Here is a 27,910-nt window from a genome sequence, read left to right on the forward strand (position 1 = left end):
ACAACTGTTGGTGGCACAGAAATCCAGTTCATAATAACATATCAGATGGTGTTGGCAAATTATAACTGTTTTTCCTCATAGGCCACTATTTCAAACCAGATATAGCTTTATATACGTGTTTAACCAAACTACGACTAGATCTTGGGAGCACACAATTATATGTAATTTCAACCAAAGATTCCCTTGGCTGTTGGAGTAGTTTGGATTTCATCAGGCTGTTACAGGAATGTACACGTTACTCTGATGCTGCCATGTTGCCAAACCACATGGCAATTGTTGGGTTGTCAGCAGACATGTTCCAGCTAAGAGAACACATGTGTGTTATATATTTTTCAGAATGCAGCATTTAGAGAATGAGTCCTCATTAGCAGAGCTCATTTTGGTGAGCGAAAAACCAGAGCTATTTTAAATTGTAAAAATCAAAAAAACATGGGCTCGCACACCATTATTTTACACCCTGCCCTACAAATAAGAAATGTGCTAAACTTGATGGTTTAGGATCATGGGCGCAATGGGAATGATGAAGGCGGGTTGATGCAACGAGAGGAGTTATTGAATAATCTCTTTATTTGAAAGAAAATATACAGTATTATATATTTTACTGAAATAATTACCCATAGTACCAATGAAACCAAAAATGAAGAACTGTTTTGTACTTCAAATGAAGGGTGTGAAAGGGGCACGCCTGAGGTACCCAAAAGTGAAAGGCAAGGGTCATACACATGAAATCAGAAAAATATGGAAGATATGAGTTTCATGGTCAAAATGTTAAAACATAAATTCTTCCAGTAGTGAGGTCTCCACTTAAGGTGTCATGTAACTGGTGTGGCAGAGTTGAGTAAATAGATGGCAAATTCATGAGTTGTGGTTGAAAGAAAAGCTGTTTCATTTTCTAAATGTGAGGGCTGTCGGGATTGAATTTGGCTTTCTTGTTGGGATTAAGGACCAGTGTTACACTCATCGTGTTCAAGAATCCAGTCATCAGTGGTTTCAGGCCCTGATATTTCTTTCAGTTTGCTTTGATGAACCTGGGTTCAGGATCCCATAAAATAGTATTATCAGCACATGTGTTTCTCGCTGTTTAATTTCGACCCTGGGACTCCATATCCCAGTTGGTAATCTTTCCAACCCATTGATTTCAGTTTTCCTTGAGACAATGGACACTGTGTCTCCACCCTGTAGCGGTTCTCTAGAAATTGGTGTCTCAGTCCACTTTGGTACCTGGGACTCAATTTTCAGCATGCAACATTCTTTCGTTTTGCTCTGGGCCTTGGACTCTGCCACCAAGCATGCTATGTTTCCTCAGCAGTTCATTCTTTCAGCTAGCTCTGGGGCCTTGGACTCAGTATCCCAGCATGCTATGTTTCCGCAGCAGTTCATTCTTTCAGGTAGCTCTGGGGCCTTTGACTCAGTGTCCCAGCATGCTATGTTTCCTCAGCAGTTCATTCTTTCAGAGCTTGCAATGATATGTGTGAGCCTTGATGCTCACAGGTTGCTCTGGGTCCTGGAATCAGCAGCATTTTCAGCAAATTGGCTCCCTTATTCTTCATGTCCTCCAGGTTTTCTTTTTGGTCCCACTCTGCAGATTCACTCCTTGGATCTCTCCACTTCTCACTTTCGCATTTCTCTGTGTGTTGCTAACATGGCGCGCGGCACTGACTCTATCACATCTGTCCTAAGAAGCTTGTCTTTGCTGCTCTTTCTCTCATTGAGCTAGCGCAGAGCATTTCACCTGGTCAAACGAGGCTCAGCGGTAGCAACTCCCATCCAGCCATGATGCGCCACTCCAGCTGGCCGTCAGTGCCGCTCATTTGACAAGCGTGTGTCTCTCCTCGTCATCAGTCTTCACTGGACCTGTATCAAACCTGCAGCAGGCCTGAAGCTGCTGTCCTCATTCAGCTGGTCTTCTCTTGGAGCACATGAAGCAGGACGATTCATCTGGATACTCCCCCGTTTGCCATCACTGCTTGTTGCCCTCCCTCCACGCCACACACTGCACGTGCCGAGCCAGAGGATAATGACTATGCGTTCTTCTCTCAGCACGTATTTTCCTGATGCCTTGGTCCTGCACACGACTGATGTAATTAACATCTTTGTTTGCAAACACTATTCCCACTGGTGTACATTTCGAAGTCCGGAAGAATCTTTTGAAGTATTCTTTCAACAGGTTTCTTAAAATGCATCATGGCAAAAAATCAGCAAGAGATGTTTATTTTGTGTTTTCCTGTTGGGATTTGCATTGCACACCACTCTCATATGCAAGGTCTCCAGGCGCCCCCGTGCACACGAAAGAGAGGTTCGCGGGGGGTGGGGTGGGGGGTTGGATGCAAGAAATCCTTGATGCTGTGCGGAGGCATGCAGTTTATGCAGTTTATGGAACTCTGTGTGGGTCTGCTTCTAGGTGTTCTGAGTCAGAGCCCTAGGGCCTATAGGCAGGTGTAATCACATGGGAGCCTTCTGCACCCAGGTGCTAGAGTGCATTGCTCAGGTCAGTGGTATGTGAGTTGGTTGTCGAGGTGGAGAATTCATAATAGAGCTGCTTCCTTATTATAGAGTTTTTCCAAGTTAACTCGCCCAGAAAAATATGTTTTGGGATTTCTGGTGGTATTAATTGCTGATGAAATCTGCATTTAATCTGCAGTTTGTAACTTCCTATTCTAGAAGGATAGCCTTTGCTTTTTTAAATCTTCCATGGTGACTACAATACCTTCGGCAGCACATATACTAAAATTGGAAGGATACAGAGAAGATTAGCATGGCTCCTGCTCAAGGATGACATGCAAATTCGCGAAGCATTCCATACAAAAAATAAAAAAAAGAAGAAAAAAAATACCTAAACATAACTTTTCTTATAGTATCATATTTTTTACAAAATGGAACCTTTCACACACACAAAAATGAGTACTTAACAGGACATTAACATTTCATTAAGGCAATCAAACCAAGATTCAGCCTTTACCAAATTTAAAGATAATGGCCCTCATTACAACCCCGGCGCTAAACCAGGGCGCTATTAGCACCATGGTTGGTGCCGGTGTTGTAACGAGTCCGCCATGGCGGAATGGGGAAATACCACCCCATTCCAAGGTTGGCGGGGCGGTATTTCCCCATTTCACCATGGCCCTTCCCCATTCCCATTTTCACCCCATAGGGCTCAATGGGACTGGGGAAGGCGCTAAGTACGGTACCGCAAATTGCGGTACCGTAATTAGCACCGAGGTCCCTTTGCGGCACCCTACTTTAATGACTGGCAAAACCAGCCGTTAAGGTTGGGTCCCGCAAAGGGACCTCGTAATCAGGCGTTAAGGGTTTAACGGCGCTGACACCTTTTACGGCGCCGTTAAACCCTTAACGCCAGGGTCGTAATGACCCCCAATGTGTGCCTATGTTACACTGTTTTCCTCTCCACCTGCTTTTATTGGTGCATGCACTCTTATTGAACATTAGCTTTCCCTTATGAAGAACATTTTGATATTTAAAACCTCAAAATTTCCTAAATGAATCCCTCTTATTATGTATGGAAATCAATTATTTATTCTTATTACTCAAAGAAAAGGCCATTGTTCTCAAAGTTCAAGGGATATGCCAACACGTCTTTTGAGCTTCGACCTTTCATCAGGGTAGGTGGGAATCAAATTCACCTAAATGCCAGGGGTAGCGGAAGTGACCGCACACACCAATAACATCACAGGAAGTGGAATCACTATTCCCCCTCTCACATTCCCCCATCCAGGTGTGATTTTTGTTTTACCTTTTGCCCTTATAACATCACTCGAAGTGCTACCACTATTAAAAAAAATAACAGCAAAGGCTTACATCAATTAAATGCCAAATAGTTACTTAATAAAGCAGCCAAAACAGTATTTGTTTCTAACGATTTATCCACTAACAACTAGGCAAACAGGTCAGGGGCATTGTCGTCATATGCCTGCACATCCCCATAAGACCAGTTACTGTCATCTTCTGCAAGTAGAAGCCCGACTTGCCAGGTTTAGTAGTCATCATATGTAAAGTACAACTACACGGTTACATGTGATTTTAACGAATGAAATAGTAAAGAATGAAATAAAAACAAATAAAAACAAATATCATGGGGGTGGGAGGGCCCCCACTAAACCCCTGGAGGGCCCCCCACCCTCCTAAACCCCCGTCCCCAAGCTTCTAACCCCCAGCACTCCCCCACACCTTTTGGCAAGTGTGAAAGTCAACACATAAACGCCAGCATACAATGATTATATAAGTATTTATTCTGGATGGTCATTAGATCATACAGGTCGGATGCACAACCTACCCACAAACCAATCTGCCATCCTCTAGCATTCATTCCTGTCACTATAGAGAAATGCTCCAGTGTTGTGGTTCTGCAGAATGTCATCCAGCTCTTAGGGTTTACTGTATGGGTTGTGTGAGAAACCTGGCAGTGTCCCCCCTGGCTAGTACCCGGGGATCTGTCACCCAGGTGGCCAGGACACGGACATCGCTATTGAATCCAGTTCCTGGGGCTGGACTAGTGAGGGAGGATCACCTGGATGAGGGGTCCTTGGGGGGTGGGAGTGGGACACCGACGGGTGAGACGCGGTATCCCCCTTTTTCAACACCTTTTCCCCATCCAACCATGCACAATATTCCAAAACACTGCCAACCCCTTTTTCCACATGAACACTTTCGCACAACGTGAAAGACAACGGACTATCACCAGAGCTGTTTACCTGATATGTCCCAATACGAGGGTCAGGCAAAATCAGGCAGTTGACCAGAATCACACACACCTGATGGCCCTTTGCCTTCTCCACAGGGATAAAAAGTGGAGCACAAGAGAACAGGACGAGCAAGGGAGACGGCACAACGTGAGATCTAATATAACTCAGCAAGGCTGTTCAAGAGGAGGCAAAGGATGGCAAATATCAAGGGTGTAACAAGGAGAGAAGTGACCTTGTCCTTTCTGAGCAAGGCCCTTGAAACCTCCGCAAACGGAAACATAACACCACGAACAAAGGCCAGCGTGTGTTGCAGCAGCCGTCAATGGTACCCGAGACCCTTCTCCGCTGATCGCCAAGCAGGGGAGAGACGCTTGTCTTGGTGGTACCAACCGTGACTCGAAGGAGAAGAAAGCCTAGCAGTTCATCACAGCTGGTGAGTTGAGGGGAGAGCCGATAAGAAACCGATAAGAAACTGAACTGTGTTGAATGATAAATAGCCAATGGCTAAAATTGAACTTTGAGAAGCTAAAGATGGGGAAAACCAGCTACAGAGGAGGTTGGCACCACATGGGTGCTCAGGCAGGAAACTCTGGGTGATTACCTGATGGTAGAAAGACCACCGTAACTAGCAGCCCTTGGGTAGAGGCGAGCAGAGGTCAACGTGGTCATATAGGGATCTTGTAAAACCCTCTGTACCGTCGAAAGTCTTTGACCGACAGATGAGTGAGAATCTAAGGGAAATGAATCCCGCTTGCTAAATTGAGCTTGTGAACAGTGTATTGAAGTTGATCAGGGGGAACCTGGCAGAGGGATGCTAACGGAAAGGTGCGAAGTCTAAAAGTCCCATTGTGAACTGTTTTGTAGAAATTGGCAAGAGTTAACCCGGCAGAGGGATGCTAACGAAAAGGGCTGAGGTTTGAAGTCCCTATGAACCGTGTGTTAACTAAAGTGAACCTAACCACGGGATGCCCACAATGAAAGTTGGCGAGAGTGAGCCCGATAAAGGGAAGCCGACAAAAGAGGTGAATCCCGAAAAACTGTTTAAAAAGACATTGAGATTTGTGAGAGAAGAGCCACAGTGAACCCGAAGAAGGGAGGTGAATGTCTGAAAGTGGTCCGAGCCCGAAGGAGGGAGATCCGGGGTGGAAAGTTAACACCCAAAGATTCATTGGAAAAAAGAACTGTTTAGTCACATTTTTGAATACGATATTCTAAAGGGTCTACACCCGGAAGAGGCGGATCCAGGGGTGAAGCTGTCACCCAAATTATACTTGAAGCAGAACTTTGTGTGTGTTTGTTGTGGAATACATCAGGCCCTTGAGGGGAAGACATTTTTATTAAAAAGAGACTTTACCATCGAAGAACCTGATAGCTGGACGGAACTGTCGTCTCATGCTGAGAAAGTTTGAGCGTATGCTGCGCCAGCTGGAATGGAACTGTCAGCTCGTGCTGGGAAGGCTTGAGAGTGTGCTGTGCTCCAAAGTGCCACCTTGCACCATGCTAAAAACGAGGGGACGGGAGACCTCAAGGCAATCACATCCTGACTTCTTATTTGAACACTGTTTCCTTTATTTTTATACCCTATAACACACTCTTTTTGTAATTAGTTGTAAGGAATTGGCAATAGGTTTTTCTTAGTATAGGCCCTTTTATTTTGACGCAAGGCCACTAGGACTGCCTTATTTTTCATTTGATAGCCAATGCTTGCTCCTATCTTAGATTTAGGTTAGGCATTTTTCCACCCTGCATTAATAGTTCAATAAAACCCCTTGAACCCTGATCACTTGTGTCCGTCTTTACTGTTGCCACCATGAGTTCCTTATAGTTACTAATTTAAGGTCAACAACACACAGGGTTCCTTCCTGATTGCGTTCAATAGGGCAAAGAGTCTCTGGATGGATTCAAAAGGTCAAAAGGTCTCTGGGTACTGACAAGGAAGTAAAAGAAGTCCACAATATGGCAGAACAAAAATTCTAGGTGAAACATTTTTTTAACAATAGAGAAACATTTCTTAGGAACAAAATCAAATTTGAAATGATTTTCTCCTCAGCATTTCAGTATCGGATATAGTCCACAGTGAGTGGGCAATGCCCCCGTAACTTACAGTCTCAAGATACCAGTTCCCGGCTAGTCATAGGGTCTCTATTACACACTGCAGGTAGTAGTAGAGCTTCTCCTGGATTCCCAGGCTCTGGCTTAAGGGGTTCCTGCACCATTCTTCCATAATCCTCACAGACTCTCCTCCTGGTATGGGTTTTGGTGTTGGGTTTAAAGGGTTCCCACACCCTCTCTTTCTCCTGATATAGATGTCTTCAGGGCCTCCATCGCCACCCTAGATTAGGGTCCTAGTTCACCACCTCATTACACTTGTGCCCACCATGCTCCTCCTCACTGCCGCACCTGCACCAGTTCCTTGTCCCTCGGTGGGGTTGAACCTTTCAGATTGGTGTCTCAACCCTACTCCCCTGCCTGGGGCCAAGCTTGTCCTCTCCAACCTTTCTAGTCAGACAAGCTGTGTTTGCACTCTTTTGATGTCCTTTGACAACCTCCTCCTGATGTACTCCTTCCACCTCCTCCTAAAGTTCCCCTATTACTTGCTCCAAATCACTCTCCACCCCTCCTAGTGTTTGCTGAAAACCTTCTCCTGGTGCTCCTCTCTAATCTTTTCCAAGGCACTTTCCACCCCATCCTGATATTCTCCTATCACCCCCCCCATTGTCCTCTTGCTGTGTTCTCCTACCTCTTCCTTCTTCACTCCTTCTCTCTTCAACCTTCTCCAAACTCCTGCTGCCAGACCCTACTCTAGCTACCCACACACCTGGACTGTGAACCCAAGTTTACATAACCCTGCAGCCCCTACCCTGGGGTTTTACCTCTTGCAAGAGTATGCATCTGTGAGAGTGAAACCAATTCTTCAGAAAGCTGGGCTGACATTTTTGGTGTTAATTTCACTTTGTGTCTACCCCAGTATTCCTCAAAATATTTTTCTGCTATGTATGTGTGCTAGGACCTGGGTTCATCGTTTTATGTTTGCAATAATGCTTATGAAAACCACATAATTTCTGGAGGTAGCACCATTTCTTTGAGAGTGGTCTGTGTGCCTGCTGTACCAGAGAACAAACAGACTCGCTGTGTGAGTGATACCCGTACGTGTTGTAATGTGCTTTTGTTATTTGTGCCGGTTTGCAGAATAGGTTCACTCTGCTCATTTGTTGTGTCCGGGCTTGCTATGCAATTGTAAAATACAACATGGCTCATCATCCGATGGCTTGGCAAGGCATGACTCCCTTGATCACCCAAAACAAAAAAATAAACCGGTTGCTATAAGAAATATATCCCTGGAGCAGAGCTAGTGCACAGTTGGATCATAGCCAAAAAATGGTAGGGGAAGGAGGAGGGTTGTTTGAGCGATTAAATATTCAATAATTGCTCTGTACAATTGGTTAAATCTTCTAATATTTAATCTAGCAAACATACATTGCATTTCATGTCAAAAATATTTTGTTTTCAATTTTTTTTTATGTATACAGGAAAATACCTATAGTAAGAAATCTTTACATACCCAACGCCACATGACACATACCAAATGACAATTACCAAATAACATAAAAATGTATCATCCTCAAATTAATCAATCAATAGAAAATGATGAACATACAAATACAATCAGAACATTATACATTTAGACAAATATGATTGATTTAAGAAGAGCAATATCATTACTGCTCTGTTATAATCTGGAGTGGTGCTACTAGCACTATATTGTAACCCAACATGTTTCTTTCCCATGTAACATTCAATTTACATGTCATTCCGGGGACATTCTTCAGGGGTTTTGGTGAAAGGTGGCAATATCTTTATGGTTCTTGCTACACATGTGTCAGGATATGCCAAGTCCTGATCAGGCGCCTGATAGAAGAACTCGAAGAGTAGTCGTTGAGTTCTTCCTACCAATGTATCCCTTTGTATTTCCAAAGTAAACTACAAAGTAATCAATTAGTCGAAAGATGGGAATACTGCACCAGCTGTCGAAGGACATGGACACCGTTGACTGCAGAAAAGGAAAAACCGTATATCAGAGGATATCTTCCTAAGAACAAGAACACTGTATAACAGAGATCAAGAGACAATGGCAGGAGGTCAATACATCAACATGGATCGAGGACTGAACAAAGGCTAGACTTACCAATGTGGGGGTATGAGGGAGGAACTACCGAGGAACTCTGCACAAGCCAGCCTATCCCTGATACACGACAGCACGAGGACGCCTAGGTGGGAATCAGCAGTCTCTAGTCCAACACCTACCCCGACGAAACGAGGACACCTATCGACCTGAGCACCAGTAGTAGCATTCTCTAGTTCATGCGCTTTGGAGTTGGGTAATGCAGGTTCACTCAAGGTAGTATGGATGTGGTAGTTAGTCCCACAGCTTGGAGTGGGAAAGATGAATTGTTGCAATACGTCTGATTTTCACAAATGGTTAATGCCAAGATGAGGAGAAGAAATGCAGTAGTTCCTTTTTAGTATGGGATGTAGATTTCCTGAAATGGGCTGGCCGTCCCACGCGTGTGAACCAACTGTGAATTAATTGCTGAGATAGTCAAAAAACATTCCGAGTCAGCAGCGTGCAGGCACTACAGGATTTGTCAATCAGGAGGCAAAGGCAGGTCAAAGAACGTTCCGGGGTCAGCAGCGTGCGGGCACTACCAGGTTTGGCAATCAGGAGACAAAAGCAGGTCAAAGAACACAAGCCGTAGTCGGTATCAGGGGACTCAACAACAAGGCAGAATAAGGTACGATCAATAAGAATAAAAAAACAGTAAACATGAAACAGAGCAATAGCGCTAGCTATGATTCAATCAAAATCAGAAGCAGTAAGTGCGGCAACCCGGAAGCGTTATAACGGGTGGCCGTGACCTCACTTGGCTCCTCCTCTCCGAGGCACGATATCGTTGCGCCTGTGGAGAGGACGCCATAGTCGCCATGGTAACCTGGCAGCGTGTGTTCTGGGGCAATGAAAGCGAAAATAAGGCAGTGCACATTGCGGAACGCTCGAACGAGCATTTTTAGGTTAATTAATGGACAGGGGATGTTTCCTTGGCGTATGCAACGCTTGCTGTCTAGGGCTGATCCTGACAACATGTAAAGAAAACTTTCAATATTGTCTCAACTGCGTAAGGCTCTGCAAAGAACGCAAAGGCAACTGTTTAGTTGTTGCTTCATGGCATTATCAATAATTTATTTTTGGTCTGTGGCAAAGTGGTTGTAGGGCACTTAATCCACCATCACAGCATTACCCCATAGGGGTGCAAAAAGATCAATGGACCAGACATCAGTGACACAGGGTCACCTCATATCATCGAAAAATCATTGGTTTACATATGTATTCAAAAAAACATACTAAAAGGGTTTGATGTAACTAAAAGGGTTCGATGTAACATCCCAAAATATATAGAATGTAGAAGTTAACTTACATCTAATAAAGCATTTGTCTTGTCAACTGTAAGGTCATCCGCCGTTCAGGCACACGTGGTCAGTCTGAGTATATCTATTTGGTAAACATTCCTTGCAGAGTCCACAGTGAAACTATAATGAGACGGGGTAGTAGGTGTAAGTAAATTATGTTTGTAAAAGGTAACCACATATTCTTCAAGGGAAGGCAACATATACTGAGACTCACCATCACGTGGTCATTGGATTAATTAATACTGGTCACTGAACAGTTTACCCGTTAATACGGATTCACCTCTACATATCCAAACGGATTTGAAAGTCAGGTTTTAGTATTTGTGGTTGGCGTACTCACTTGCTATTAGGGCATATGCGATAGTCTCGGGGTGCGTTAACCTGTCCTCCAGATGTTGCTGACAGTGTTGACCGATTGTGTTAATCCTTGTAAAAGTAGTTTACACTGTCGGTAGATCCCGGTCTCTCTATAATTAGAAGATAGAAAGACACACAACACAGCATACCGCTGTGAATCAATGGGGTTACCATCTGATACAGTACCTCGTCATGTGATATGGGAGACGCAAGGTTCGTAATTGTTGGCCATGTTGTATTGGGGCCAACCTTTAGACTTTCTGCATGAGGAACGAGTTCGTCTATCTGTTCATTCCCCTTGTAAATTCATAATAGTGCATTATTGTATCTTGCAAGGGGCCTTCGCTATGGTTTAACTAGAGAGATACTGAGTTAAGGCACTCCCATCTAATGTGATCTCTTATCACACAGTGTGGGAATGTTAATCCCGCAGTGGTGAGATATTGCAGCTATCTTGGTGTGGGACCATCTGATGATTAGTCTACAAAAAATGAAGGACTTGCTTGTTCACCCACCTAGATGCCCTGAATATCAGCCAAGAGACACTTTCTCTGTACAACACAAAATCTATCAATCCAGGGATCCATTCCAGTAATATGTCTGCCACTCACAGTCTGGGGGTTTAAGTGGCCCCACATTTCTTTTTTGGCTCATGGTTCCTTCGGCTGGACCATCCTATTTCCTTTCTGTTTTGTCAGCTTCTCAGGTGTCTCTTTCCTATGGGTCTCCAGGCATAGGTGTGCTTGCTCTATAGGCTCATGCAGCAGCCAGAGGGAGTTCTGAAGGCTGCCTAGCAAGACCTCAGAATTGTCACCAAGCTCTGGGCAACTTAGGCTAGTCCATAGGCTCGATCAGATATTGTTTCCATTCTCCTTGTTTAGGGAACTTAGCTCCCTTTTTGGCACCCTGCCTTTCTCTACCTCCTCGATGGTCCCAGACCTTCTACCTCTTCTTTGTTCTCCCCTCTTCTCCTCTGCCATCTTTTGTACTACTTCCTCAATGCTTCTGTATGCGTTTGTTTCTCCTCCCCTTATCATTATTTTTGGTCTTAGGCTTTTAGTGTGCCAGTTCATCTATCTTTCTGTTTCAAACCCAGCTGGGTGATGCCTCTCTGCCGTTCCTCCTCTGCAGTCTCTTCCCACCTCCTCCACTCCTTCCTCCCACATCCTAATCTTCCACACCCTCTTGGTATTTCCTACTCTGCTCCCTCTCACGTTCTTCCTTCCCCTGAATAGATATCACCTTGCTTCCACTGTTTCCCTTCTCCATGCTCTCCTCTCTGTTGTCCTCTCTCCAGCATCTGTATGTCCTCTCCAACTTCACCACCTACTCCTCTCTGTCCTCCTGTCTCTAGCTTCCTTTTCAGCTTCACCACTTTGTCACTGTTCTTTCCAATTCACCTGCACCACACTCCTCCACTGTCTCCAAGCACCCACAGATCCTTTCACTGCCTTACGGCATATTTAGCTTGTGGCTCTGCACTTGCTTAACTGAACTCAGGTTTTGGGAATTCCACATGCACCAACACGATTGTTGTGTTCTTCCTGACTTTGGTTACCCAATGGCTATGTGAGCCCTTCCTCCTCTTTGCATTGCTTTGCAGACCAAGCCTCTTTTCTTGACTTGCTGCCATCTTGCATCCTCATAAAGTGCTTGTGCAGGATGAAGCTGACATAGTAGAGCTCTGCCCTCCAGTTTCACCTTGTTTAACTGGCTCACAAAATGAGCTGGTAAATGGAACAGTCTTTGTGGGTGTTGTCTTGTACACAGCTGGTTGACTTGTCTTTCATGGTTTCTGGGTTATCTGTACCCCTACCCCTCCCAAGTGAAATCTCTTACACTAACTGGATGAGGTATTACTGTTCATCCCTGTGCCTCTCACCCCATACACAAAGAGGTATTTTATAGGAAATGCGTTATTTACTGTATTGGGATGAAGCATGGCTTGCAGTTTACCATGCCAGGGAGGATGATATTATATGCGGCCAACTCCTTTGTATAAAGAGCATCCCCCCATGACCACAGATTGGCTTATTGTGACAAGTCATTTGCAGTAAGTGAGGTGTGGTATGATAAACCAGGGGATCACCTCCAAACTGACCTTGTGCACAGCATGGCACCTGGCCACATGGCTTGAACCCCTAAACTTCACCCGAAGAGTCAGGCATAGGACTTCATCAAAACTTGTAGACTCTGTATTTACTGTATTCCTCTGGATACTAACAAGTCCCTTTTTTGTTTACTCTTTTGTAAAGTTTGGTGTTGTGAAATACTTAAGCAATTCCCAGGGTCATCTCTTCATTCATAGAATATTTCATAGATTCTTTGGTTAGGCTTATTTCAATGTTATACTCATGGGACGTAGCTGTTGAATAGAGACTGCATATTTGTTTTGCTTGAAATTCCCCAATTTCCTATATGGGGGCCTCCCCTGTTTTGGTAAGTGTATGTCGATTTGTGAAACTCCACTCCATTTCCCAAGTTTGAGGAAGTATAGCCTCTTTTTTTTCTTTTTGTCAGTGAACATTGGTCAGGTAATCCCTAGAGGAATACTTGTGTTATAAGAGAAGAAAATCAATCTGGTCAGACCTCCTTTTTTAAGAGAATATAAAACCCCTCCCCTTAATAGGTGCACTTAATGATTTGCTGAAAGGAGCATCTGATAGAACGGGCTCTTTTATTACCCTGCAGAAGTCTAGGCAACTTATTTGTACTCATGATTGCCTTTGGGTTTTAACTAAAGAATATTCTAAGTTACTTCTGAAGGGTCATCACTGTCTTGTGAGGGCCTATTTAGAGACTGGCTCTCCAACTATTGCTTATTCCTGTGTATGGTTTGGTTTGACACTGCGTGTTGCATCACCTGAGTCCCATGGTAGACTGGGTTTGGATCCTGCTCTTTTACTTATGCAAGAAAAATAGACATTTGACTTCTGATGCTTTTTTGGAAAGCCCGGTGTGAAATGGAAGCACATATCAGCTTCATGCTTTCCTCAGAATCTCAGTGTGCCATCTGTTATATCTGGTTAGGATTTATTTTTACAATCTGGAAGCTTAAACAGTATGCCATGCCTTATTACAAATGCAATAAATGTGTTATTTTGCCTTTACACAAATGTAATACATGTGTTTTGATTTGATTTGAAAGGAGAAAAGTACACAGTGATTTACATTACTGCTGCACGGTTTGCAAAACCGCAAGAGTCTTTCCGCTTCAGTGCTTGAGAAATGAGGCCAGCCGTGGGTTATTTTTCATGTGGTGGTCATTTCATCAGCTTGCTTCCATCCTGGGTCAAAAGGTTCCCTGTTTGAAATTGACGAAACAAATATGGATGTCTCCTCTGACCCTTTTTGTGTGAGTGGAAATCAGTAACGTTTTCCTGTCCATGGACTGTACAAGAGTGAAATGCAGTTCCCAAGGCATTGTGTGTGTTTTTAAGGGATTTGTTACATGTCTGTCTTACCCTCAAACTAAGTTCAACAAACTAGAACTTATGATCAATATCAGGAAGGCATTGTTACATTAATTTCAAGTGCCAGCACACCACTGGGAGATTGTTTGATAATGGACAAGTCAGTAGACAAACATGTGAATTAATTACATTAGCAATAGTTAGTGTGAGAAAATGTTAACCTCCAGAATGAAACAGTTCTCGAAACATAACAGATGCACAAGCTCTACCTACATGGTCTTACAGTGAATCACAGGGCTGTAATGTCATTCATGTGGCAACAATCTTGCAAAGCCTCTTCAAAACTGAAGGTACATAATCTTGAGCTTTGCATTGGCTCAAGTCAGTGGTAAAATGGTTGAATTGAGATGATCCTAATGGCTTGAGTCAGCTTTGAATCGACCACTTCCCAATGAATAGTTAGCACTGATTGGGCACATCCCAATAGATCAATTAATCGCTGAGCCAGTTGAGTCGTATGCAAGCAAATAAGTCAAGTCAGCATCAAGGTCATTTCTAATGCACAGTCAGTTTGAAGGTGCTGGAGAACAGGCCGGTGAGGTCCAGTCGGCAGCTCAAAAATGGATTGAAGTGGGTCAAAAAGCAAAAAATCTAAAAGGCAGTTCTGTGGGTCATGCAGCTGCTCGAAAATGTTTCAGTCAATTTGAAAGTGTATAGATAATAGCAATGGATTGAACTGATGTATTCTTGCACCTAAACCTAAAGATTAATGTTATCACTGTGGCTGCTTTGATTGACCAGTCTGTGACATTCAACCCAGTGCAATCAGAATACGTATTAGCACGGAGAAAACAAAGACTAGTACAATATGAAGTGTCAGTGGTGATTTATTTCTGCCTATAAGACACAGGCAACTACCTGGAGCAAAAGGCTTACATTTGAGCTAATTTGCAAAACCACAATGCCTTGCTTTTGGGCTCTAAACTGGTGGTGAACTTCCAGCGATGGTTACTAGGTGGCGATGTGACTCAAATAGAACATTCTACTTTCACATTTGAGGTGAAAGTGTTTTTACAAGGCTTTTTAAACACACCATAACTTTGCTGGTTAAAAATGCCCCAACGCTCCAACCACAAGACTGTTAGACTATACTAAACTGATGACCCCTAATAAGGGTGAACACGACAACAAAGGGTCTTCCCTGGGACACTTGCTACCTACTGATGTGCACATATATCATTGAAGAATATGCCTGTTAAACCCATGCTTCTGGAGACATTTAATTGACACTACTTTTCAAGATATATAATCGTTAATATCTGTGATCTGTGCTTTTTTACATCTGTGAGCAGCATACATGAATACAAGTCTGAATGACAGTTACGAACATGACAACTTGACAAAAACTGTCCACTTGAATAAAGCAGTAGATGTGCTCTGCAAGGCTAGTCCTTGACACTTTGTGTTATACCATATAAGGAGAAGTGAGAACAGTTAGCTATGTCAGGATTCATCCCTGGCAGCCACATCTGAATTACAACATGTTGAAGTTTCCACAATGCCCCAAGGAAATGAAACATGTCGGTGTGGATTGATAATAATCCTTGATATAGTTTGACACCTCATGAAAACTTTATTTTTTCTTTTCTGACTTCCCTATATGGTATAACACAAAGTGTCAGGAAGTAGCCTTGGATATCATATCTATTGCTTTATTCAATAGGATTTTTTTTGTCAAGTTGGCATTTGGATCAGACGTTAATGGATTCTGGTGATACATGCTTTGTGATAACATTTGCGGAAATTGTGTTTCTGATTTAATTGATATTGTTTCCTGTATCTCGTGTGGGGATTGTCAACACATGTTTGTAACTGTCATTCAGACTTGAATTCATGTATGCTGCTGACAGATGTAAATAAACCCAGATCACAGATGCTAATGATTGTATATCTTGAAAAGTAGTGTCAATTAAATGTCTCCACAAGCAGAAGTTTAACAGACTTATTCTTCAATGATATATGCGCAGACCAGTAGGAACAAAGTGTCCCTAAAATGACCCTTTGTTGTTGGAGATTAACTTCCAGAAATGGTTACTGGGTGGCTTTGTGGCATGCGCAACTTCGCTCCAGTGGAATATTATGATATGATTCAAATCAAAATGATAATGCCAGTTTAGCGTCTGAAGCAATCAATGCATGTGGAAATCAAACCATAGCATAGAATCCATGTGTTTCGCCCTTTTCTATTAGTGAAAATACATCTCATTGAAAGATACATAGCTCATTATAGGTTCATAATTTTTACCATTGTTAGGTAGTTAATTGAGAGAGTAACAAAAGAAGGGAACAGAAGAATAGGCAAAATAAAGGTTAACGGCTATTGTATTTTTTACTAAACTAAAAAGACTCCATTAGGGTAAAGGAAAATGCTCTCAATGAAAAGAAATGTCAATAAAATAAATGTAAAATCAGATGTTATGTTCACAGTAAAATGTAATGCCCATTACTATTTTAAGGATTTCATTGTGATCATCTAGAAATAATAATTAGTTTGGGTAATTGCAGCATGCTCACCCCTTCAATCTTTTCCAGGAGGCTAAGGAGGTGCGGCCGCTACCCAATAGTCCCCATATGGGTGGTTTAATGCGGGAGGACCTCATGGGGAGGGACTCTACCTTTGGGGACACGGACAATCACCTACTGTACAGCCTGATGAGCCATGTCACTCCCCAACATTCTTCATATTGCCAAAACAAAACATACTGAGTCGAGGAAGAACGCAACAACCATGAAGAGTAACCAGCTCTTAAGTACTGCCATGAGGTGGCTCACCGGAGGCATGAGGATTGTCAGAGAGACATTATCTGCAGGTGTTGATGCTGCGCAGTGCTGGAATCCTGAAGATAAAAAGAAAAGAGAAGATGGACTAGGGAGTGTCCAATCACGGGGAAGCAAGAATCATGCTGGAACATGAAGTTTCAAACTTCGAGTGAGGACTGGAAGAAAGGCTGTGCCGGGAATGCTGGTGGTAGGTTGCGAGAGTGCATTGTGGGTCTGAGGGCAGCAGACCCAACTGCGAGGACAAAGGAAAGAAACAGCGGCATTATCGCAATGATGTATACCGTTGGGTCCCAGAGCAAAGCCAAGACTGTAAGGAGTGGAGGTCCCTGAGGGTGCACCAGGACCATTGAAGCAGACAAGAAGAGCAGAAGACAACACAGACAAGGAACCCATCCCAGAAAGGAACAGTGATGTGCTGCATCCCATGAGAAGGTAAAGGGAGACACGAGAAGCCTGGTAGGGGGATGGGGGAGGTGGGGAGAGGGACACAATGTAATGTTCCTCACCCCAGTGGCAGCTATAGAGCTATTGGGGAATATAACTGTGTAGAGTGCATCAGGGAGGATCTCCCTCATCATAATAATAGCGAGATAGCTACTGGACACAGTAAGGAAGGCATGGAATCAAACAGTGAAGACAGACACAAGTGATCACCAATTAAGGGTGGTTATTAAACTTCAATGGGTTGGTAAAACGCCTTTCTGAACCTAAATCTAAGCATGGGAGCAAGCTACAGCCATCAAATAATAAAAATCCAGTCCTACTTGAGTCTGTGTCAAAATAAAAGGGCCGATACTAATAAACCTATTGCCAATCCTTACTTCTAAATACAAAAGGGTGTGGGACAATTGTGTATCCAAAAAAGGAAAGTGTTCAAGAAATAATATGTCAGGATAGTTCAGTAGTTGTCTTCCCCTTGCCCATGTTTTTAGCACGGGACAAGGCAGCACGTTGAGCTTCATATGCTCTGGCTTTTTGGCAACGAGGAAACAGTTCAAAACACAGGTCTCAGGGCCTTCTGTCAAAGCCTCTTTTCCATTAACAGTCTCTTACTGCAGAGGGCCTGTCGTAACAAACAAATATCAAAGTTCCATTCTTCTCAGTGGTTTGACATGCACAAGTTCTCGCTTTCAATGTTCATCATGGTTCTCCCTCATTTAGGCTTGGACCCTTTTTTTACCACAATCTTTACTCTTGGACTCCCTCGTTCGGGCTCAGACCATGGATCTCCCTCGTTCGGGCTCGGATCATGGATCTCCCTCGTTTGGGCTTGGATCATAGATTTCCCTCATACGGGCTAGGATCCCTTTAGCACAATGTTCACATTTGTTCTGCCTCATTCAGGCTCAGACCATACAATGTTGCTTTCTACTATTTCCTCTTGGTATCAAAATCGAAGACTTTCGAATGTGCAATGGGTTTTGCTTAAACCGTCGCAGGACCACTTTGATTCACTGACGCAATGTTTGTATCAACATTCTACTTTCGTTTCTCACTTCTTGTCAGATACCTTACAGAGACCTGCGATTGAGCACCTTTGCAGTGCCGGACCACTCTGTTAACGGTATTGTATCTTTCTTTCTTAAGTTCAAAGAATAAATTAATAGTTTAGCTTTCCTCACATCTTTCATGACATGCTTTTAACAATGTTTGTTCCTGCACTCGTTATACAATGTTGCTGCTTGCAACCTTGACTTCAACACAGACCGATCTTGAATCGGTCTCCCCAACTCACCGGCTGTGTTGATCTCTCTGGCGCTACTTTGTTCTTGGACCCACAGATGACACCACAGCAGCTGCTGCTCCTCCCCACCTTGGTCCGTTACGCGGGAGTGCCTCCGATATATCCAACACACAATGCAGGATTCTTCAGCCTGGTTTCCTGGCCTTGTGCTTTCACTGTCGAAGGTTTCTTGAGAGTAGCAGCTTTTTGACAAAAAGGTCAAGGGTATTTCCCCCATTGTGAACCCTTGTTGGTTTGCCATCTTTCTCCCCTCATTCAACTGCCAATCCGAAACTGCTGTTCCTTCGTGTGCTTTGCCTCACTCAGAGTGTGCTTTGGTGCTCCGCCTTTTATCCGTGTGGGGAAGTTTAATGGAAGTCAGGTGTGAGTAATTGCCTGACCTTGCATGATCATTGTAGTGGGACATGTTAGGTATACTGCTCGGGTGTTAGTCTGTTTTCTCCAAAAACGGGTTTTCCGTGTGAAAATGTTCATGTAGGAAAAGGGGGAGTAGAATTTCCATGTATCCTACCTGGTAGGATGGGAAAAAGGTGTTACAGGGGGAGGGATACCGCATCTTGCCATCTGGTGTCCCACTCCCCGAAGACCCCTCACCCAGGTGATCCTCCCGCACTGGTCCACCCCCAGGGTCTGGATCCAAAGGTGATGGCCGTGCCCTGGCCACCTAAGGGAGAGAACCGCAGGGACTAGCTGGTGAGACATCTTATGGTTTCTAACAACACTGGAAGAGTGCATCAAACATATGAGGAGAGCTTCCTCATCATAGTGGCAACAATAAGCCCACTGACCACCAGAGAATGGTCGGTGACCCTACCAAGAGTGAACCAAGCATCTGGAGGCCCACTCCCCGACTTATACGTCCATTACAAAGAAATAAGACACACCCCAACGGGGAATGAGACTAAGAGAACAGGCTGCAAGATTTTGATGTTTATATAGAATTGTCATCCAGAGAACTCTGCTGCCTGAGAACACTCTGGCAAACATTACAATTGCATGAGTTTATCAAGGCAAAAATCGTCATTGATGACATCATCACATAGGGGACTCCATGGTCACAGGATTGGATAAAACATTCAGCTACATATGTTGCTGTAGGAGTTGCTCCCTCTGGATTGGCTGTTCATTTGGCGGGAGGGTGAGCATCACGAGGTCCATCTGCCTTTGTCCGGGTGAGGTGAGGGTCAGGTCGCAATGAAGCAGGGCAGGCACTAACTAATCTAACATAATATACTGTTTTTAAACATGCACTAAATAACAATGACTAAAGATCCTTTGAGCAAATCATCCTACCCTATAAATTTTACACTTGTGGTAACACCATTATTTACTTATGGCTTATCAGGACCCAAGGGTCTTGGCCTAGGTGGTATCATTAATCGTGGGGTGGGTCTTGGCGCATCAAAGGGACTAGGGGGCATGCTGACATTTGTTAGTTCTAGATTGCAATTTACTGTGACAGAGGTTGGGTCTTAGTTGGGGGCACACTGAGGTGGGCATCACACCAAGGTTACATGTCTGGTACATCAAGAGAATACCTAACGGGGTCATGGGGTTATACTGGCAGTAATTTTCCAACAGCAGGGGTAAGAGGGCACAAGCAGGTTTGTGGAGATGGATGAGCTTCAAGGCATAGTTCGAGCCGGTTCACGCATAGGGCAGTGATCTCAGAGGAATGGTGAGACGTTACATTTCTTTTGTTGCAATTACCTCCGGTGTAGGCGTGAGAATGGAGCTGCAAGGCTTTCAGACACAGGGAGAAAAGGTGAGGGCCGTGAGCGTGGTGTGTGCGGCGCTGCAAAAGGGGAGAGAAGCCTTTTCATATTATCGCAGTGAGGCCTTGTCCAAAGATGGAGTCGAGAGTACACAAAATGGATGCCAAGTGTCTCTACAACAGTCCCACTTATGTCATCGTCAGCACGAGGGCTGGTTATGAGCATAAGGGCTATGGAAGCGTTCCCCACTGTTGGTCGAGCAAGTGATGCATTTTGAGCTGAATGCGTGAGGGGGGCCCCAAACGGCCCATCACTCCCACACACATCCAAGGAGAACTTCCTTGTCGCAGTGTCAGTAATAAGTCTACTGACCACCAGAGAAGATTCTGCAACCCCAACAAAAAGGAATTGAGCATCCAAGGAGCACTCCCTCAGAGGAGTGGCACAGGTAAGACAGTTGACCAGCAGAGAAGAGTTTGGGACTTTGCTGGTACTTAGAGAAAGTGGCAAAGCACACAGCAAGTTGGACAAAGACACAACAAGGAACTATTTGAGTACCAGGAGAAGGGAGACATTCTCCTGGGGATGACACAAACACCATGATTTAAAAGATGCCAGGGGAAGGGAGTAATTCCCTCTGTCCTTATTGTGAACTGTACAGACCAGTACCAGGAGAAAGGAGTCATTCTCTTGGTCCAGAACATGAAGTTGTGCAAAGACTGTGGGGAAACCGCAAGCCAGGGAGTCATTCCCCCCTGGCAACCATTTTATAGGAGAACATTCTTTTGAACACCACCCATATACTGGGAGAAGAGAGTCATTCTCCTGGGGAAGAAACATTCTGTTCGATTACATTGGTCTTTAGTTGTAGTGTAAGCAATAGAAGTAGGTTGTGACACAGGACGGTGGTGTTTGATTTTGATTGACTTTCTGAAGGATCCTTTAGTATTAGTTTGAGGCAGGGAAACCTCTCTTAGATGATAGGGCTAGTGAGGGTCTTTCTTTTATAAATAAAGGTCTATAACCATCACCATGCCACCTTTGCACCTTTGTGTGAGCTTCCTTCGTCGACACCCTTTCAGTACCCAAATACCTTTTTGTGTTTTCAGAGACTTTTTTCTGTTTGAACCGAGAGATGTTTGTGTGGAAACAGAGATTGTTATTATGCCCACGGAGAAGTAATCCTCTACAGCATTGCACAGTACACACAAAGCTACTTGCACCACCTTGACAAAGAAAAAATAACTTGTAATCCTATTTGTGATGCTGGATCATATGCAGCACTGTACATGAGCTGGCAACGTACACACAAGATTGTTCTGTGATTTGTGACAAAATGCTTAATGAGTCTCAGGACAACAACCAATACATTGCAACATTTAAAAAAATAGGTACTGTGAGGGCATCATAAAGCAGACACAGACAACATGTTCAAGTTTCCTCAACAATGTTTTATTGACTTGAAATATAGGTTTTGATAAGGCCTAACTTGCCCTATACTAAGGTGGGATTTCCCTACTTAAATAAACAAAGGATAGTCTTTGGCAGGAAGTCAAATTCAAACGTCTGCCTGTGTCCAAAACCTATACTTGCACTCACGTCTAACTGTATAAAATGTGTAGGGATGTCAGCAACAAAATAAACAGTGTTCAAAGTAAAGTTCAGAGCTTCTTGCAGCTCTTGCATTGGAATAGGCTTCCCTTCCCGAAGTTCACAATACTTCCAAAGAAAGAGGGGTTCCCCTCCCCTTGTGTTCGAATCTTCCAGCTTTTCAAAACAGCACAATTTCCTGGGACACTTCCCAACTCTTATGATATTGTCCCTTTTCACCAGTTCAGATAGGCAAATTAGTTTCTTGGCTTTACTTAATATATTGTCACTTTTCACCTGTTCCCATGGACAGTTCAGTTTCTTAGCTTCAAAAACCACACAAGAGGTTGTTTTAAAACAGAGCGTCTTTATATGAGATTTGAATGGCTTTCCCATACAGGGTTGCACTTGGTCTAGTCACAGTTGTCAGACCACACGGTCCACCCATTACAGGTCACGCAACCGATACCCCCTTTTTTTTTATTTGAATTATATTGGTTTTGTACAGGTTCAACAATCATGTACACGCAAATTACATCTCTGAATCAAGAAGGAGAGCGTTTACAGAGAATATTATTATGATATAACACGTATAGAGTCTCTGGAAATCAGACAATTTACCGAATAATGTCAACAAAACCCACACTCATTTCTCCCCCGCCCCCCACCCCTCCCACTTAATATCAGACCTGGGATGAAAAACAACAAAAAACAGTAGCAGTGAACCGCCATTATACTCATGGCATCGGGCAATAAAAATGCAGCATGACTCAAAGAACCGGCACAGCAGACTCCGTTTGTCACTAACAAAATTGACACAAGTTTCAACAGCGTTTTGCACACAATCCCTTTACAGGATGTATTTGGCACGAAACTCAGACCAAGCACTCTCAACAATAGTGCGATCCCTGTGTAAGGCAGCAGTCAAGCATTCCATTCTATAGAGGCTCAAGGCAACCCCGAGCCATTCAGTTTTGCTAGGGAGCATGGGCCTTTTCCATACCATAGTAAGACAGGCTCGTGCAGCCATCAACAGACCGCGTACCATTTCAGGTGCTTTTACGACCTTGTCCTCTGTTTCGGTCAGGCCAAATAAGATGAACAGCGGTTGCTTCTCTCTTTCGTCATCATCCAGATCCCTGATCCAGCTAAGAACCTCTGACCAGTTTGAACCATTGCACATCCCCACCACATAGGCCAGTAATCAGCCCGCATCCCGCAGCCCCTCCAGCAGTATGGGCTAACCCCTTGGTACATTTTGGCAAGCCTGATTGGGTCGTACTGCCATCTGTACAATAACTTGACGGCGTGTAGTTTATACTGGCAAGATATAGAGGATTTTGCCATACGTCTGCAAATTTGTAGCCACAACTTATGTGAGATTTGCCTGCCCATATCTGATTCCCATCTGCTTTTGAGCACCATGGAGGGTGTGATATCAACTTCAGTCAGTGCCAGGTACATTGCGCTTATCAGACCTCTAGGGCCCATGCATAGGTCAAGGATCCTTTCGAATGGGGTGAGATCTCTCTGTAATTGATCTTTCCATATCGGTCTTGTCATTACCCACTTGAGTCTCAGATACAGGAAGACTGAGAGCGTGCCTATGCCGAGTGCTTCCTGAAGCTCCTGAATGGTTATAAAAGCGCCATTGCGCCGTAGTTGGCCCGCCCTTTCTAGCCCCGCCTGGTACCAGGTTTCATAACTTTCTGGTTCAGGGATTGCGTCTCGGATCCCCGGTGACCAAAGGTGACCCAGAGGGGAGGGCCATGTCGTAACTCCCATCATTTTCTTGCCCGGTTTCCATATTGCCCATATTGTGCCTAAATGGGGTGAGATTTGACGGTATTACGTAATTGAGGCCCAGGGACCCATAGCCATTCACACAGAATAAAGGGACGAAGGTGATAATTATCCAGCGCTATCCACTGTGGCTCTAACCGCTGCCTGAAATGTGGGACAAGTACCCTAAATTGAGCCGCCCTATAATATGTCTCTCTGTCTGGAAGGCCCACCCCTGCGTTGTCTTTGCGAAGCTGGAGCAGGGATCTCGGGATTCTAGGCTTCTGGCCATGCCATAGGAAAGCTAATAACATTTTCCTCGTGTCCGCAAACTATTCTGGGGGCATTTTGATGGGGAACCGATACCCCTTTGTGTCTGCTTTTCATCAACTCGGTGCCAGCGCTTCAACTTGACAGTGATGCTTGATCCATTCACCTGTGTCACACTCTCCTGACACAGTGTTGTGGCTTGTTTGGCCACTATGCATTTGTCACAATTTCTTGCATTCCCCTGGCTTGTGCCAATGCTGGTTTCCTCATGACATATAGTTCCTTGAACTCTCGTGGCTCTTGCCAATTCTTGTGTTGGCATATATTTTCTCATATAATGCACAGTAAGTTCTATCAGACAGATTCCCAACTTGCTTTCACTGTGCTCAATGTTCAAGAATGCTCAACATTGGCTCTGTTCAGTATTCAACAATACTTATATTTGCTTTCAGTTTGTTTGGTATTCAAAAGAGCTTGTCATTGCTTTCAATTTGCTTTAAATCAATGTTCCTTGCTTGCTTTTCACATACGTTGGCCAGCCCGGTGTTCCCTATACATGGTTCACTCACCGGTTGGATCTTATGGCTCCTTCATGAGGCCGTCGCCTGCCACAGTGTTTTTTCTTCCCATGCGGTACCTCGCTCTCTCTCCCAGCATCTTCTTGCATCTCTGTTCACCCGGCGTTGTTCCACCTGCAGCTCGGGATCTTTATGAATTCTTCGCTTGGTCGTGCCAGCCTCCCTCTCGCGGTCTGCTACCGGCCTCCAGCATCCTTCAGCTTTGCTTCCCGCTGCATAAACTCGGGCATCTCTGACTGGGTCTCGCACGCTCAGCTTGCTACAATGGCGATCCAGAAAGGTGTGCCTGCACATTACAGTCCGTGGCCCTGCTTGCACAGCTGACTCCATTTCCAAAGGGATGTTGGCTTTTAACATTTCCATCACCATAATGAGTCCAGAAAAGACTAGACTGCTCACCATCAGAACGGTAGTCCTGCCTTACTTTGTTGTCCTCCTCCTTGTCCCATTACACATATGAGGCTGATATGTGTCTGTATGAATAAAATGAGGCTGATATGTGTCTGTATTAATAACAATGAGGATGTGTCTTCCTTGTCCCAATATTGAGATTATGTTTCCTGGAGAATATTTTAAGGGAAGAACAGGGGAATGGCTGACAATATCCTACTAATGCTTGAGGTATGGAGGGTTCATTTTGAAAAGGAAATGGGGGATACCATGTCTCACTTAAGGAGGTCCTCTCCCTACTCCCCCTATCTCCTCTAACCAGGTGATCCTCCCTCGTATATCCACCCCAGGGTCAGGGTCCAAAAGTGGTGTCCTTTGCCCAGCCAGCCGAGAGGGGGATAATGGGGGAAAAGAAGTGAGGAGACCCTCACGTTCCTCACAGTACACAATGAATGTGTAGTTCCCAGTGTAGGGGTGGTTCTTGTACCTTTCCCATCAACCTTGAAGGAAGCTACAACCTCCCTAGCCCAGGGTCCCTTTTCCACCCCTGCTTATTCTAATATCAGTTGACTACAGCTAGGGTATGCCTACTGTCCAATTCTTTTCATATCTAGATGACTCCCTCAGCGACATCCTACAGAACCTAGTGGGGTAGTCTGGTTGTCCTGGTGCTCTTCTCCTGAGGACTGTCTCTTTATCTTCTCCTAAGCCTCTTGTCTCATTTCTTCTCCTCCATATCTCTTTTTTAATCTTTCTTCCTCCATCCCTCCACACTTCATTCCCTTGTCAGGCTGCTCTCTCTCCATTTCCTGCCTCCACCCTCTGATTTCTACCCTTTCCCTATACTCAGCTGCCAACTACCCATGCCTCTACTGTCCTCTTCCCTCTTCACTTTTATTTCCATCTCTCTCACACACCCCACCCCTCTCACACCTACTCTCAGCCTCCCCCTTTCTACTCCCTTGTCAGCTCCTTACTCCCTTTTCTCTGCTGACCTATCAGTGTTCTTCCCCCTATGATAGTAAAGTGCTACATTGCTTCCTGAAGCTAGTCTGTGCTCAATAAATACAATAATAATAATAATAATAATAACAATAATAATAATATTCTCCCTCCAAAACTCCCTTCAGTTAGTCGCTCACTCTCACATTCGCCCAACTTGGTAACATACTCTCAGTCCCAGCACGGTACCATCACTCTCTCAAAGCACTCCAACAGTCTCCTCCAACTCCTCCACTTGCCACACCTTCCTCTCTGGTGTCTTTGTCCACCTCCTCCTCCAACCTTTACTCTCAACTGAATCTGTTGACGTTTTCAGTCCCTCCCCTTCCTGAGTTCTCCTCTGCTCTCATTGGTTCTCTGGATCAGCTGCTCCTCTGGGCAATCACTATCTGAGCTGTATGGGACATCGCCCTGGAGGTCTTCAATAGGCCCTCTAGCCCTGCCCCCTTTTCAGCCTTCATTTTCCTCCAACTAGCCATGTGGTCAGAGCAGTCATTTGCTCTCTGCTTTTTTTTCTGTCTTTGGTGGATCCCTGCTCCAAAAGGGTTTGGGGAGTTTTCCTGGGTCTCCCTATTCCCCTTTAAACCATTGATAGTTCCTTATTGTATGCTGCTGCCACACTGCTCCCCTGCAGCCCATCTCGGGTTGTTTGATTGGTGTTCCATTCAGCTTCTGATGGTGAAAGCCCATTCTGATTCCGCTTTGGTTAATGAGTTTAGGTACATTGTGGTACTTGCAGTCACAGTTTTCCTTTACACTGTAATGCATCCTGAATCCACTGTCCATGCCAGGCTTCTGAGGAGGCTGGTGCATGCTCGCCATCACATTCTCAGAAATAGTAGAAACAGAGATCTGGGTAGAACAGTGACTAATAGACATTACTTCACAGGAATGGGCTCCAATTCTCAATCCAGTCATACTGGGGAGCCGGGAACAGAGTTTATTACCCTTTTCCCCCCACTCCCTGGAAAGTTTCACCCCTGCAGCCCTGTTAAAAATTCTAGTGAATAGGTCTCCCTTTTTTCTCATTATTGTCATAATACCAGTTTATTTGATCCTGAAATGATTTCATTTCCCATTATTTTTAGATCCTAAAATGTACTTATCTGTAAATGTGGGTCTGTGGCAACATAATTGATGTAAAGGTTGTACAGAGACATCATAGAAGGCCAACATCCTTTTCCTCTGAAATTCCATTGGCTCGTTGTGAAGCCTTTTTTGTTAATAGTAAATCTTCCTGCTTTCATTCTATTTTCTACATTTTGGTCAGTTCCTAGTGCTTTGCTGCCTTTGCAATCAGTGCCCCTAGACAAATTTGCTTTTTAACGGACTGTAATCTCTTCATCAATCACTTTGATCTTGCCAATGTTGTTTTGTTTTGCTTTTGCGCAGCTTAGCCTCTCAACACCGTATTAATATTATTTTGTTAGTGTATGGGACATGTTTGTGACAAAAAGTTGTAAGATGATGCAGGTCTTTTCTGCTGGTTTCTATTCAGTAACACTTACACTATCTTGATTTTGTTTTTTTACCCGTACTACCTGGTTACTGGGGCCACCCAGCAGTAACACGTCTAGATACTGCTCTTCTGCCCATCCTAGAAAGCAACCAGCAAGTGTATTTTGGATTTGTGCTGCATCTCAAATGGAAGGAAGTGCTGCCTTACAAGGTGTTAATCCATGCCTTCAAGGTCAACCCCCTTATCAAGTAATCACAACTCAACAGCCTCTCATTCACACCAGAAAAAATTACAAAAGAATGTGTGCACAGATACAATTTTAATGCCATTGTGACAAATCCAGGGTATTCGTCCCTTCTCTGCAGTAGGGAGCAACCCCCCCTGAGGCTAAGCAGGTGAGCCCACTGAGAAAGACCCCCCCCCCCCAAGAGTCTGAGCAAGTGGTATCTCACTGAGAGTGACTCCCTTCTCAGTGACACAGACTCCCATTCCGATAAGGAACTCCCAATCCGGAATACATTGTCTGCCTATATGAGAACTAAAAAGACTGTTATTATGAAAACACCAAACAGTGGCACTTGTCCTATCACTTTGCCTTGAGGT

At 44.2% G+C, this 27,910-nt stretch overlaps 1 protein-coding gene and 1 pseudogene across 5 annotated transcripts in view; both read left to right on the top strand.

Annotated features, from left to right (window-relative positions):
* Window positions 1-27,910, top strand: part of CHRM3 (cholinergic receptor muscarinic 3) — a 3,761,375-nt gene that overhangs the window by 3,156,753 nt on the left and 576,712 nt on the right. The window lies entirely within an intron of this gene.
* Window positions 2,695-2,807, top strand: LOC138468615 (U6 spliceosomal RNA; annotated as a pseudogene).

The sequence above is a fragment of the Ambystoma mexicanum genome, chromosome 4q (assembly GCF_040938575.1).
Source record: "Ambystoma mexicanum isolate Mex_15411 chromosome 4q, UKY_AmexF1_1, whole genome shotgun sequence".
Lineage (NCBI taxonomy): Eukaryota > Metazoa > Chordata > Amphibia > Caudata > Ambystomatidae > Ambystoma > Ambystoma mexicanum.